Source organism: Bufo bufo, chromosome 4, assembly GCF_905171765.1.
Source record: "Bufo bufo chromosome 4, aBufBuf1.1, whole genome shotgun sequence".
In the NCBI taxonomy this organism is placed as follows: Eukaryota; Metazoa; Chordata; class Amphibia; order Anura; family Bufonidae; genus Bufo; species Bufo bufo.
In genome coordinates this window covers 426606621-426622495 of record NC_053392.1, presented here as the reverse complement: position 1 = coordinate 426622495, position 15875 = coordinate 426606621, and positions in this window count along the sequence as shown.

The window sequence follows — 15875 nt, the reverse complement described above, 5'->3', positions numbered from 1 at the left end:
AGGCTACAGGAACTAGGACTAAGGGTCCATTCACACGTCCTCAAAATGGGTCCGCATCCGTTCCCCAATTTTGCGGAACAGGTGCAGACCCATTCAATTTTAATGGGGCCGGAATGTGCTGTCCGCATCCACATTTGCGGATCCGCACTTTCGTATCTGCACTTCCGTTCCACAAAAAATAGAACATGTCCTATTCTTGTCCGCAATTGCGGACAAGAAAAGGTATTTCTATGAGAGTGCCGGCGATGTGCAGTCTGCAAAATGAGAAACGCACATTGTCGGTATCAGTGTTTTGGACCCTAAAGCCTATTAGAGGAAACGGTGGGCCAGGGAGACCTTGCTCCCATGCCTGTCGCAGCATTCAACTGTATTGCTGTCCTGAGTACAGCGATGCAGTTGAATATGTAGAGATGAGCACTTTCACAATGGAAGGGATCATTGCCCATGGCCCTTCCACTTCCCCCTCTTGGTCCTACCTGGTGCTTCCTGAAGCAATTATTGGCGGTGCACCCTTGGCCCACACATGTCGCAGCTGGGCCGGAAGCTCCTGCACACTCATAGGCTGCCAAAGCTGGCATCCAAGCTGGTCCCATAAATGCTTGATTGGTGATAAATCTGGCAAGCAGACAGGCCAAGAAAGTGTTTCAGTCTGATGGAGATATTCTTGGGAAACCTTTGCTGTGTGTGGGATCCTTGGTATAATTTTTGACTACACATGAAGTTTTTATTACTCGATATTACATTTTTTGACCAAAAATGGCTGTTTAGCCACAGTTTCTTTTCATGGTGTTCACCTGATAGGGTAGCGCATGTTACCAACGCGGCAACACCTAATATGCCTATTTTTTTTAAAATTAGTTTTACACAATGAAATCATTGTAGAAAACAAAAAATGATTTTGTGTTATTTTCTAAGAGAAAAAAAATGGCTATTTTGGCACAGTTATTTTTTTATGTCATTCACCTAAGGGGGGTATAGAGTCAATCGTTATGGATGTGGCAATGCCTAATATGTCTATTTTTCTATTTTTTACCATTTCAAATTACTTGACTATGGGAAAGGAACATTTTTTCTTTTTACTTGAAACTTTTTTTAAAATAATTATTTAAACACTTTTTTTAACTTTATTTTTGTATCAGTATGAGATTTCAACTTTTGGGAGTCTGGTCCCATCTACAATGCATTACAATACATTGTGTTTTGTTATGCTTTGAACTGTCAGTATTAGGCCTATTGCACACAACCGTAGGTGTCCCGTGCTTGTGCTGCGGATCGCATATGCGGATCCGCAATACACAGGCGCCGTTCCATGGGCATTCCGCATCACGGATGCAGACCCAATCACTTCAATGAGTCCGCAAATCTGGAGATGCGGAATCGTGCGGAACGGAAGCACGGAACGGAATCCCATGGAAGCACTACAGAGTGCTTCCGTGGGGTTTCATCCTGTACTTCCGTTCCGCAAAAAGATAGAATGTGTCCTATCTTTTTGCGGAACAGGCGGATCGCAGACCCATTAAAGTGAACGGGTCCGCGATCCGCTGCGGCTTCCCCATGGTCTGCAATTTGCGGGCCACAGCATGGCCACGGAGGCCTTACACTGCAGGAGGCCTTACACTTACAGTTCTCCTATGAGACCCACGATGGGGGCTGGGCCTCATAGGCCTCTGTAGCTGGCAGGCCTGTATAAGGCCTCCTGCCCACAAATGTGTGTGTCACGTGGCCGTGCTGCGGCCTGCAATTTGCGATTTTGAACATATATTACTATGACATACTAACCTTTATGTAATGTTTTTTTCTACATTAATCTTTTTAAGTAACAATAACATTTAAGAAAAATTGAACTTTTGCCATAAAAGAAAAAAGCTGAAAAGTAAAAATTATATTTTTCTGCCATAACTTTTACAAAAAAACTACTTTACAGGTCTTAGTGAGATTGTGAACCCTAATTCTTCTGTACAGTACAGCCTTACCCACTTCTCTATAGAAAAGTTCTGCTGTAAAGACTTTTGCTGTAAAGGATTTTTACGCTAATAGTTTTACAGTTTTCTTCACAAGAACAGTACATAATTAACAGTTACATTGTAGCTTTTTATGAACAGAAAATTGTGTATTTGCAACAGAGCAGTGGTATTGATAAGTGGAAAATCGTTTGCCTGCTATACAGAAGAACTGGCGTTCAAATCCCACCAAGACCTGAGAAATAATTATTTTAGGTTATGACAGAAAAATGGATTTTTTACTTTCCAGGTTTTTTTCTTTTATGGTAAAAGTTACAGTTTTCTGCAAAGTTAATGTTACAAAAAAATAACAGTAAAAACAATTGCAATAAATACATTTCTGCAACATGTTTACTATTATTTATCACAAAACAATATTCAGTATCATAGCAACCTATACAATATGGTGAGAACATTATTTATGGTGATCAGTAAATGAAAATGGAACCATTTTTTATTTCATTCAACCCATAATAAAAGTTGATAGAAAGTTAAATTTTACTGACGTATATGGCAAAATCTCCTGATGCAAATACAGTTATGGTTTTTATGGATATGAATGTGAGAAAGCTGGGTGGAAAGCCTACATAGTTTGCATTTTTGGGGCCTTAAAATTCCTGATGGCAACCTTGTTTGACTAAATTAAAAAGTTAGAAATTTGAATAAGGCTACATGCACACGAACATTGTTTGTTTCCGTGTGCTGTCCACATCAGTATGTCCGTTCCGTAGCCCCGCAAAAAAAAAATAGAACATGTCCTATTCTTGTCCGTTTTAGGCATTGTTACAATGGATCCGCAAAAAAAAAAAAAAAGGATGGCATACGGATGTCATCCATTTTTATTTGCGGATCCACAATTTACAGACCGCAAAACACATACGGTCGTGTGCATGTAGCCTTCATAGTACCAAACGCACTCTAAAGCACACCAGTTCTCTACATAACATAAGTTGTGACAGCACCCTTCTTTAGATTATGAGCAACAACTTAAAAAAACTAAAGCTCCTTATTATTTACAAAATAATAAAGCAGAGAAATTACATTCATTGACAAAAATAATGATCAAAAAGGTATTGTTGGAATTGAATGAAACTTTATATGTGGGAATGTAATGATTATATAGTATGTAACCGATTACAATACTAGACTGAAAGGATAAGTCTATTAGGGAAAACTGTACAATTGAAAGAAGGCTCTAGTACACTGTCGGGCCGCCTCTAACCTGGATGATGAGATACGGTTGAGCATGGAGGCATACAGGTTACATATTGTATCATGCAGCACATTTGCCCAAAGATGTCTCAGCTGGGCCTGTAGATCATGTACACTTGAAGGTGGCCCCATCTGGCATCCCAGCTGGTCCCAGAAAATGCTTGATTGGCGATAAATCTGGTGACCAGTGTGTGGGTGAGCATTATTCTGCTGAAAAATGCCAGTTTGAAGGCCTGCCACTGACATTTCTATCTGGGTGCTTTATTTTTATTTATTTATTTTTTGTCAATGAGTGTACTAGCTTCTCACTTACGGCACATGAAAACTAGGATCCGTTATTTATGAGAATCCCCATAGCAATCATAAACTCTGGGATATTGCAAACAGTTTCAAAGAGCACCATGATGCCTTGTATAATCCAAAAACTGAACCTTTCTATCTATGTGTCACCAAGCAGGATATCCAATATTTTTAAGAATGCAAAACCTACTTAAACTTAAGGGAGTAATTTACCATAACTACTGTGAGGGGACATATCTGGGCATAGCTACTGTGAAGAGAGCACATATCTTGGTATAACTACTGTGAGGGGGCACATATTTGGGGGAAACTATTGTGAGGGGGACATATCTGGGCATTAGTACTGCAAGGGGGATTATATCTGGACATAACTGTAAAGGATGTCCTTCTATGGTGGTTCGCATGTTTTCCGCTCCCTGCTTAAAAGACTTTCACTAACTTTTGAACCCTGGTCTAATTCGTGCCAGGTTGGGATATGTTACATGTCTATGTGTATTGTAAAGGGTGGGACATTGTATAAGTTGAGTAGTGATGTCTGTTCCATTGTCTCTCTGTGTGTATTGGCGATTGCCCTCTGTCCTGAGAGATAATTGAATTACAACTCGGTTGTCTCCGGGACAGAGGACATTGTGTATTGTCCTGCCTGTGATGATTATGTTAACCATGGTGTACCATGATTATATCACAGGCAGACGGGAGGATGTTATGTGGGTTGTAACCTTTGTGTTATGGGTTAATGTATGTTTGTTGTGGGTGTCTCCCTTGCATGGGAGCAGGGGATAAAAGAAATTGTATTTTTGAATGTGGGGTGCTTCCAGTAAAGTCTTGTTCCAGTATCCAGCTTTGGCTTATATGTGGAATTATTCAGCGCTACCAGCGATTTCTTATTTGGCGAATGGGGGATTCTTCAACTAATTGGAACTAAGGAATTACAAGGCGGTGAGATACAGAGATACCGTCACAATAACTATTGTGAGAGGGCACATATCTGGGCATAACTACTGTGAGTCGGCACATCTGGGCATGATTACTGTGAGAGGGCACATCTGGACATAAACGCTGTGATGGGGCATATCTGGGCATAACTACTGTGAAGGGGCACATATCTGGGCATTACTACTGTGAAGGGGGCACAATGTGGGCATTACTACTGTGAAGGAGGCACAATGTGGGCATTACTACTGTAAAGGAGGACATATGAGAATAACTACTATGAGGGGCACAATATGGGCATTACTACTGTCAATGGGTGCATATGGGCATAACCACTGTGAAGGTGGCACATATGGGCATGACTACTGTGAAGGGGACACATATGGGCCTTACTACTGCGAAGGAGGCACAGTGTGGGCACTACTACTGTTTGCTGGCACAAAGGGGCTAATTACTATGTGGGGGCATTAAGGGGACTGGGTTTGTATAGTTATGCATTAGGCGGAGTTAGAAGCATGGCCAAGTATGAAAGTCTGAGGGGTCATATATCTGGGCATAACTATTGTGAGGGGCATATATCTATACATAACTACTGTGATGGGGCACATATCTGGGCATAATTAGTGGGCATAACTGCTGTGAGTGAACACGTCTGGGCATAGCAACTTTGAAGGGGCGCACTAGAGTAAGGGGGCATAACTATACCTCCCAACCATCCCATATCCGGTGGGACAGTCCCGGATTTCAGTGGCTGTCCCGCGGTCCCAGAACGGCTGAGGTATGTCCCACTCTCAGCTGATTGTAATGGTGAAACAGGGAGGGGGCACATATTTGGGGAAAACTATTGTGAGGGGGACATATCTGGGCATTAGTACTGCAAGAGGGATCATATCTGGACATAACTACTGTGAGAGGGCACATATCTGGGCATAACTACTGTGAGTGGGCACATCTGGGCATGATTACTGTGAGAGGGCACATCTGGACATAACTGCTGTGATGGGGCATATCTGGGCATAGCAACTGTGAAGGTGGCACATATCTGAGCATAACTACTGTGAAGGGGCACATATCTGGGCGTAACTACTGTGAAGGGGGCATATATCTGACCATAACTACTGTGAGGGGCACAATGTGGGCATTACTATTGTGAAGGGGCGCATATGTGCATAACTACTGTGAAGGAGGCATAGTGAGGGCATTAATAGTGTGTGCTGGCACAAAAAGGGAATAATTTCTATGTGGGGGCATTAAGGGTACTGGGTGTGTATAGTTTTGCTTTGGGTGGAGTTAGAAGAGTTTCCAAGTATGAAATAATTTGCCGTGGCATGATACACATGCCCCACATTTAGATTTTCTAAAGTAGAGAGGTATGGGAATAACTACTTTTAAGAGGGCACAATGTGGGAACAGCTATTGTAGAGGGGGCACTAATGTAAGGGGGGGGGGGACATAACTACTCTGAAATGGGCATAACTACTATGAAAGGACACAATGTAGGCGCAACTAATGTGTGGGGGCAATAAGGGGGCAAAACTAATGTGTGGTTGCACTGAGGGGGAATCATTACCATAGAGAATGATGCGGGATTGGGTGTGTATAGATAGGCATTGGGTGGAGTTGGAGTGTGGTTTACTATTAAAAAACCTGCCGCATTGAACTGTGACTTGGCTTTGGTGCTATACAATACAACGCTGTGGACTTGCAGAGATGAAACTGAACTGAAACACAGCTAGAGTAGTTGATCATTGTGACATGGCTTGGAGTTGTACAGAGCACAGCTGTGAAGAGGCAGTGATGAAGCAGAGCTGAAACACACCTGGAATAGATGAGCTGTAGCTTGACTTGTGTACAAGGCAGAGCTGTGAATGTGCAGCGATGAAGCAGAGCTGAAACACACCAGGAGAATCTGGACAGTGGCTTGGCCTGGAGCAATACAATGTAGAGCTGTGAACATGCAGGAAAGAAGCAGAGTTGCAACACACCTGGCGTAGTTAAAACATATTAGTGGTGCCGTACTATGTAGAGCTGTACAAGGCAGGACATCAGAACCAGACTTAAATACTGTACAACCAGAAATGGCTTGGCCAGGAGAGGCAGAAGACCAGACAGGCTGCCATCAGGAATACATTTTGACCAGGACAAATACAGCAGGCAGCCAGACAGGCCACATGTACCAATTTGATAAAGAACAGACTAGGCTCGTGCACAGGTCAGCACACAGAGGAAAAAACACTGGGGTACATTTATTAAGAGACTTGCAACTATTTTAGTGGGAAAAAAGTCCCCTTTTTAACTTTTTTATGCCGTGTTCGCCAGATGAGCAGTGGGGGGCAAATGTACTAACATTTAGGGCTCATGCACACGACCGTTGTTGTTATGCGGACCGTTTTTCACAGATCCGTTCTTCCGTATCTGAGGTTTTTTTCCCTCTGATTTAAGTCCTCTTCGGTTCCGTTATTCCACAAAACCGATCCGTATGGTCTCCATATGCGATCCGGTTTTTGCGGATCAGAAACAGTAACTTATTAATCACCAAACACATGAGTAATATGGACTGGGCATAGCATTTCTACAGTATGGATCCGCAAAATACGGATGACATACGGATCGTATACGGTTCCATATTTTTTGCAGACCCATTCACTTGAATGGGGCCTCGGACCGTGAGTTGTGGACAATAATAGGAAAAGCACAACTTTTTGGCGGAACTGAAATACGGAAACCGAATGCACAAGGAGTACCTTTCGTTGTTTTTGCGGACCCATTGAAGTGAAGCTGTAAAGGGGGAATATTGATCACCAATATTTATGCAAATATCAATAATTAATATTCATAAATGGGAAGAGCTGTCTGGTGATAACTCCGCCCATTTATGCCTTTATATAATAACAATACCTTTGCTATGCTTTACACTAATCACTACGCTAGCTGCAAGCGCCTTACTATCACTATACTACGGCGGCGACTACTAAAAACACCATACACTGCATTATGAACAATAAGGAATATTTATTACACAATACAATTATATCAGTCTAGCAATACGTTATATCTATATATATATTCATGGATCAATGGATATGAATATATATACATATAGACGTACACACCGCAGTACAGAAACAGTACTACAATAAACACAATACAAGCCTAACTACACTACACAATCCCAAATTCCACCCCACATACTATCTATACATTACAATAATACATTTGCATACTCACAAATATCAGTAACCCACCCGCCTGACTAATCACTGTCCCTACGGGGTACGACGAGGGTTACCGATGGTCTTACAGGGGTGTAAGCCGACCACAAACACAAAGGGTTAACAATGGGGATAATATCAGAACTGTACAGCAATGCAGGGGCTAAATACCCTGCAAGTGTACAGTGAGGGGGGGTGTGTGGCAGGGTTTAAGCAGGGGTTACCACCAGGGGTTAATCACGGTAGGGAAAGGGTATTTCAGGGGTTTCAGGGGCAAGGGTAGCCAGGGTGAATGCCTGGCAGGGAAAGGGTTAATCGTTGGTGGGATAGGGGTTGAATCAGGGCCCAAGGTGCACATCAGGGAAATATAGGGGTTACAGGACCAGGGGTGATACTTAGGCCTTATCCAGGTGGTCATCATGGAGCTCCTCTCTCCCATGCGTCTCTGAATCTAGTCTGGTTGCAAGAGAGCGCACCTCTGTCCGGTTTGGGGTTTTATAGCCCAAAAGCAACCCCCTCCTCCTTCCTCAGGCATGTGACATCATAGTGTGCCTTAGTCCCCCCTCCTAGTCCCAAAAATGCTGGGAGTAATGGGCATGGCCATGGGGCAGAGGTGTGGAAAACAGGTTATGATGTCTCTGGTTAGAAGGCCCTAACGGTGCCAGAGAGTCTGATTGTAAGGGGCCTGAACAAAAGGGGACTAGATGCTAATCAGCTGTTATCCTACAGGCTATCAGCACAAGTTTTTCTCTAAACAACTCTGTTGATAACAGTTGGAATTGCATATATGCATATATATATCCACAGATGCTTGGGGCACATCTATAAACACATACAAAACCGGGGGTATGAATGGGCAGCAATAAGCCCACATACATACTGTCATGCTGACATAAGTGTATATACATAGACACGTGTGCAAATACATACACACATATCTATATATACACACACCCTCGCATATATCTGGGGCATCACATACAGGGGACATGCATATGTCCCCACTTGCCATACAGGGCCAATATATACACGGTCATACAGGAAATATATACTAACTATAAGGGGACACATATAAGGGGGCACATATATATACTAATATAAGGGGGATTATAAGGGGGCACAGCTTCCAGGGACCACATATTTCCCACAAGGGCCACCATGAGCCCCTGGGGATCACCATGGGCAGACGTGCGCAGATGCTGGGCACATCTGCGCACATCGTCCCATGATGCTGGGGTTAATGTATGCAGATATATACCATACATGACCGCACGTGTTTGCAGGCATGCATGGATATATGCATACGTCTCAACCGTTCCTCAACAGAAGCATAAAGTAAATACTTTGTGTGCATGAGCCCTTATGCCTGGAAACAGCCGTAAATGTTGGCAAAAAAACTGGTATTGTTTTTTTGCCAGGCGCAAGGACCCCCATAGATGCACCTAATTTATGATGAGGCTCATTTTTCCCAGCTCCTTTGGAAAATGAAAGGTGGAATCTGATTGTTTGCTATCGGCCACTAAGCCAGTTTTCCTTTACACCAGTTTTGATAAATCTTCCCCAATGTCATTCTCAGCATTGAGAAGGGTGAAATCTGCAATGAAATCTGCGGTATTGTTGTAGAAATATTAATAGTTGTAATCTGCTCGCATCAAACTTTGTGTAAAGAAATAGGTAAATCTCTCTTCCCTCAACCACAGTCAGAGACAAACCCAGGTGTTACCATCTTGATTGAATTCTGAGCCACTCCTCCTTCTCCCTGCCCTTTTATTTACTCACAAAAGGTGTAAAAGGGGCTGGCCCAAGACAAGGATACAGGAAGTGATGACATACAGGAAGTGATGACATGTCAAAGGACAGGGAGGGGCAATCAATGTGGCTGGACAGACAATGCACACACCCCATCCTTGTATAAGGAAGGATGAGTCATGTCCATTGTCTGACCAGCCAGATGGCCGCCCACCCCCCATCACTGTCAGCATGGACCTCATTCAATACTACTCAAAAGTGACCAGTATCTAATGAAGATCATTCTACTGGTTCTTATAGGTTTGAGATTATCTGCGAGACATTGCTACGGCTATTGTCAGTATACGGTACGAGTATACCGACAAGGCAGATATGCATGTCTTAAAAGCAGATATGTATCCAGAAAGGGATAGCGAAGCCGCAGCAGAGGTATAATATGTATCTCTCATCATGCAGACTTCACTTCTCTAATGTGTATAGACATTTGAAGGGAAGAAGCCCAGTGCATTGCACTTGGTGCTCACAAACTGGCAAATGCCCCCCTACACACTGAGAACACATCTCCAAGCCCGTGAGAAGGTTTTCATACTGACAGTTTTACCACTTGTCCCGATTCAACCCAAGTACCCTCTGCTAGAGTGTTCTTTGGCTAAATCCGACACAGGGAGACAGATGACAATCTATAAAAACACACACACATCCTAAGATAAAATGTCCGCATAATAAAATTTCCACAACAGTCCCTCCTCTTTGTCATATGCTCCCCAGTGTCCCTCGACGAATCTCGATCTTCTTCTTTTGAAAAAAACTGTCTTGTCTACGAAAAGTCCTGAATCCATAAAACAAAACAGATGATGAAAAACAAAGTCAATCTTGACACGTAGCTTCTTTTCTTCGGGAGGTGACTTAGGAGGTGGCGTTTCGCATTGGTCGCCGGCTGGTTTGGGATCCTCTGCATCTGGTCCATGGTTTGGTCTTCAGGGCGTCTTGTCTGTTCGGGCTTCGGTAACTCAGTCGATTAGACATCAGGAACATCTCACTCCGGCGTATAGAAGGAATGGAAACAAAAAAAACATAAGTACATGTCCTATTTCATTTCGCCCGGATCCAATGGAAAACCAGTGAGCCCCAAGACCTCCCAAAGCTTTAAAAAGGATTCTGACCCTCACTAGTCATAGCTCCGCCTCTGCCCTGCACCTGTCAGTATGGGCCTGACCCTTGTCAATGGTGTCTGCTAGCCAGGCATAACTGTATACCTTCCTCACAACTGGAGGATCCCACAAACTTATGCCCTTTACCACATCTACGGGCCGCCTAGCCCATACAGGATTAACAAGCGAGGAGCAGGAGCCAGAGCTAATATTAATATTACCCTCTATGAATGTATCGTTATGTGCTATCAACAAATGCCTCCTTGTAACAAATAAACAAAAGTGATACTCTGCATTCTTTGACTTAGTTGAGCAGCTTCTTGCAGTGACCGGTGTGGATCCAGTTGTCTCGTCCCTTGAACTTCAGAGAGGTTGGCGTCATCAGCAGCACCTGGAATGGCCCAAGATATCTCGGCTATAGTCCCGTCCTCGGATGTTTCTTTAGCACGACCCAATCACCTAGTTGACTAGAATGAACACTGGTTATTGAGTCTGGGTCCGGGAGAAACTCCCGAACCCAGTGGTGGACATCGGGTGATAACCTGTGCGGCTGCCTGATGGAATGAAAGGGTTACAGCGGAACATTCAGGCCATGGATCGGCCGTGATTTTTACCTTCTTTGCAAAAATCTGACCCAAGTACCGTCAAAGAAAAGGCAGTCGTGATGGTTCTAAACGTAATTCCCTACTAGGTTAGAAATTGATTGACATTTGAGAGGTTAGAAAGTTTGAAGATCGTTGTTTTCTGCACCACTTTCCCCCTTTTCATCGTCCTTAAAACCAGGACGAAGAGAAGCTGGATTAAACATGGTGCATCGTCTCAAGGTTAGATGGAGAGATGAGGGAGGGATGAGAGAGAGAGAGGGAGAGATAGAGAGAGAGAGAAAGAGAAAAAGAAAAGGAGAAAGAGAAAAGCGCTTCTCTTGGACTCTGCAGTCTTAGCGGGACGGGAGTACATGACAGTGTTAGTTCGCACTGTCTGGGACTTTTGAATGCCCTGTTGCTGGAGATCGATGGATTCGTGCAGCCACAGTTCTGCTTTCTAGAGGGAACCATGGCTTTGGAGTCTAGTGGGGAATTTACGGACAAACTTTTTCCCAATCCAGATCTCAAAGATCCCTTCTCTGGGGATGGTCCACTCTGAACCTACAGTCCCTTGGTGCCAATCTTTGAGGGGCTTAACAACTCCTCCTCCATAGATGGATTTAATGTACTGCTTGGCTGTCCTATAGTCAGAAGTGGTACCCTTCTGTTCCCTAAATTTTCCTAAACCCATGCTTGAGCCTTCTAAAAGTAGGTGCGTCCATCCTACAGTATCCCACGACCTACGCAAGGACTTGTCCCGTGACACACGCCTAGACGGCTTCTACTCCCCTTCGTTCGCCTCTGAGTTGCCCTAGGGTTTCTGGCACCGACACACGGACTTCGTTCACCCTAGTTAGACCTCAGGAAAAGGAGTAATCAGTGTGAGGAAAAGGGCTCTCGCCGACACACGGCGGCCCTCTGAGTCTCCTAATGAGATATACCAGCCTCGGTTTTGGGTCTGAATAGTAACCTGACCACAGGATAAGGCTTCCAATTGACCTGGAGTGGAAAAAGGGGTGCACAGAGAACACACAGTACCTTCTGTGGGGACGTGGGGTGCACAAGAAACAAACACACAGTACTCCTGTGGGGAATGGGGTTACTCACACAGCTATTGGTATGCCCGGGTGATATATATCACCTTGTCTCCTTAAAAAAAAAGCTCATCAACTCACTTTCCTTTGCCGATTTGCAGTGACTGATCAAAAACCTCTCGCTCAGCAGCAACCCTTGAATTCAGACAGTAGTTACCACACAATATCATGAGACCCCCAGTACTCCTAACCAAATCTACAGAGAAGAGAGAGGGAAAGAAAGAGAAAAAGAAAGAAAAAGAGAAAAGAGCCAAAATATGAAAAAGGAAAAAATTTATAATAGACTAAAAAATAAAAATGGATTAGTAAAAGAAGAAAAATGTAAATGTAAATTAATCAAAGAAATACCCAAACAAAAATAGACAAAAATAACTGAAAATAAAACCCAAAAAGATTCCAAAATATGAAAAAGGAAAATAATTAATAATAGACTAGAAATAAAAATGGGTTGGTAAAATAGGAAAAACTGAAAGAAACCAATAAAAACCTAAAAAAATAAAAATTGATTAGTAGAAGAAGACCTGTAAACAAACAGGAGAGAAAAACAAACAACATAGAAAACTTCAGTTACAGACAGTCTTGTTATATACATTGAGATTCAGTAAAAAGTAAATTTTAACTTAAAACCCAAAACTCTAATACAAAAACTAAAACCTTAGGAACACATACAATTGTATAGTACTGAATTAACAAATCAATGTCTGAAACCGTAAACATTGACAGGGCAATTTCTACCCACCCAGTCATTGAAATGTTAATTTGCCAAGCCCCAAACCAAGAAGCAGGATTTAACATTACAAGGTCCCAAAACCGTTTTTTCCTAGGGGAAGGGAAAAATCTATTCAAATTAGGTCTTAAGAGTTAAAATGGTTTACAAAGACCTTAATGTACCCTTCTTTGGCACAAAAAAAATTAGAAACTCTACTGAATTCCAAGAACCGATCTCTTTCCTCTCTGAGCTTCACATTTTCACATTTTAACCGTTCATATTGTGATTTAAAATCTGCTTCATTGATAAATGACCTTGGCTGTCCCAGGGTTCTCTGCCTTTGCAAAGAACCATGTCTGGGACCATTACCCCACCTTGCTGAATAAACCACTTTACTTCTAGGTGTGGTTCTGGGGTACTTAACATACCTGTGTCTGTTGCCATTAGCAACGTTACAATATCGTGCAATGTGCCCGTATTCCCTGCATGCAAAACAACGCCTCCCTGCACAATACCTTGTCTGGGCACATGGTGATTTGACTTGGCGCAAAACATTAACCATCCTAGCATGTCTAGATCCCACACTACTATCTGTATTGAGTCCACTTACCATGGACTCATCTGAGGAATCTTCTGGCCTTGTGTTAATACTTCCAACTCCAGGGTCAGACACATTGTCCATCTCCATCCCTGAGTCGGTTCCACTATCTGAACCACAGTCCTCAGACTTATCCATGCTTACAGCCCATACATTTCCTCTAATCCCAGACACATTACTCTCCAAAGGTTGTTTCAATGACTCCGACAATTCCCTTACAGCACCCTGTGCATGCGTCAGGCGTTCAGATAAACATTCATTTTCCTTGCGCAGCTCAGTATTACACCTCACAGTACATTCATAATTAGCGCTAGCTTCAGCTGCCTGCTGGACAAGAGTTCTCAATTTAACAATTTCCACGTTTAAATCTTCCACTTCTCCTTCCAAACTCAGATTCAGTCTACAAGACTCCTGATATTTATCCGCTATCGACCCAGCAGCAAAAATCAGAGCATATTTGCCTTTCCTTTTGCGCCATTTTTTGGTACCAATCAGGTTTGCTACACAATTCTGAGCCTGCATCCATGGATCAGTAGATCCCTGCATAACCTGAAGAATGGCCGCCGTGTCCTTCAACTTTGCTACTTCTTTAAAAATACTTTCCATTGCACAAGAAAACAAAACACTGGTACCAAGCACCTCCTTTCTTCACTGTAATACCCGTATTAATTATACCAAACAAGTCTACAATTCAGTGTAACAGCCACAGATATACAAACATTAAGCAGAATCATCAACTATAGGAGGATTTCACTGCTAAACTGCCACTAATGTTCATACAATGATTCCTGTATCAGACTGGTCACTGCACTATATCATAACCAAACACTCAACTGATATTCAGCACAAAACTTATCAAAACAAAATCAAACTGTACATAGAAAGGTTACAAAAAGACAAGATAACTATTCTGGACAAAACTAACATTTCAGGCAAAAACAATCAAATCGCTTTCCATAGCAACTTAAAGATGGCCGACATAACACATGGTCATAAAGATGGGCGACAAGCCACACGTCCTTCACACAAAGGAAATCACGATAGTGTCTACAATATCCAGCAATAGGAACAGTTTCTATATTCCCTGTTCCCTACCCCCGAAACCAGAGCAAAACCTCCACTCTGTGGGTGATTTACAGGTTAACAATATAAAAAATTTTATGTATATAGTTAAATTAGACACAGAGTCAAATAAAGATAAGAAAACTAAAGAAGTTATTAAAAAGATTATGCAATCATTCAGGTACACAGAATGGTATAACCTAGAAGCCCTCAAAGGCACGTTGGGGAAACTAGCTATTTAAGTACTGCTATAAAGAGGGGTAGGGGAGATAGATAAAGATAATGACTGGGTAAATATATTACAGAAAGTTTCAGACATAATTGGCATAGCCAATAGCAGATTGCTGGATAATATAAACGAGACTATATTTGCACATGTGACTTAGTTGGGTGGGTGGGGGGAGGGCTTGGGGGGTTGGGCTTTCTTTGTTTAAGAAATGATAAAAGTATGTATTGCCTTTTATTTTGAACTTTGATTCTGTAACCAAAGTCTTATATTTCTGATATTGGTGATACAAATAAAAATATTTACAAAAAAAAATATATAAAAATACTCTCTAAATGCTGTCTCTAATGTACAAACACTAAAACCAATTGCTGCCTCTATAAACCTCTATAAAATCGCCTCTTACAAAATCACAGTAACATAAAAGTTAAGAAGTTACAAAAAAACACAATACCCTGTACTGCTCAGCACACAGATCACAATCTCTGTACAATCAACACAACGGAAAAGCGCTTACCTTATCCTTACACCCCTTGACGCAGCAGACAACAACCACATACACCAAAAGGTTCTTTAACCACTTCAGCCCCCCTAGCTTAAACACCCTTAATGACCAGTCCACTTTTTACACTTCTGCACTACACTACTTTCACCGTTTATTGCTCGGTCATGCAACTTACCACCCAAATGAATTTGACCTCCTTTTCTTCTCACTAATAGAGATTTCATTTGGTGGTATTTCATTGCTGCTGACATTTTTACTTTTTTTGTTATTAATCGAAATTTAACGATTTTTTTGCAAAAAAATGACATTTTTCACTTTCAGTTGTAAAATTTTGCAAAAAAAAACGACATCCATATATAAATTTTTCTCTAAATTTATTGTTCTACATGTCTTTGATACAAACTATGGTACAAAAATGTGAATTTCCGCTTTTTGAAGCAGCTCTGACTTTCTGAGCACCTGTCATGTTTCCTGAGGTTCTACAATGGGCAGACAGTACAAACACCCCACAAATGACCCCATTTCGGAAAGTAGACACCC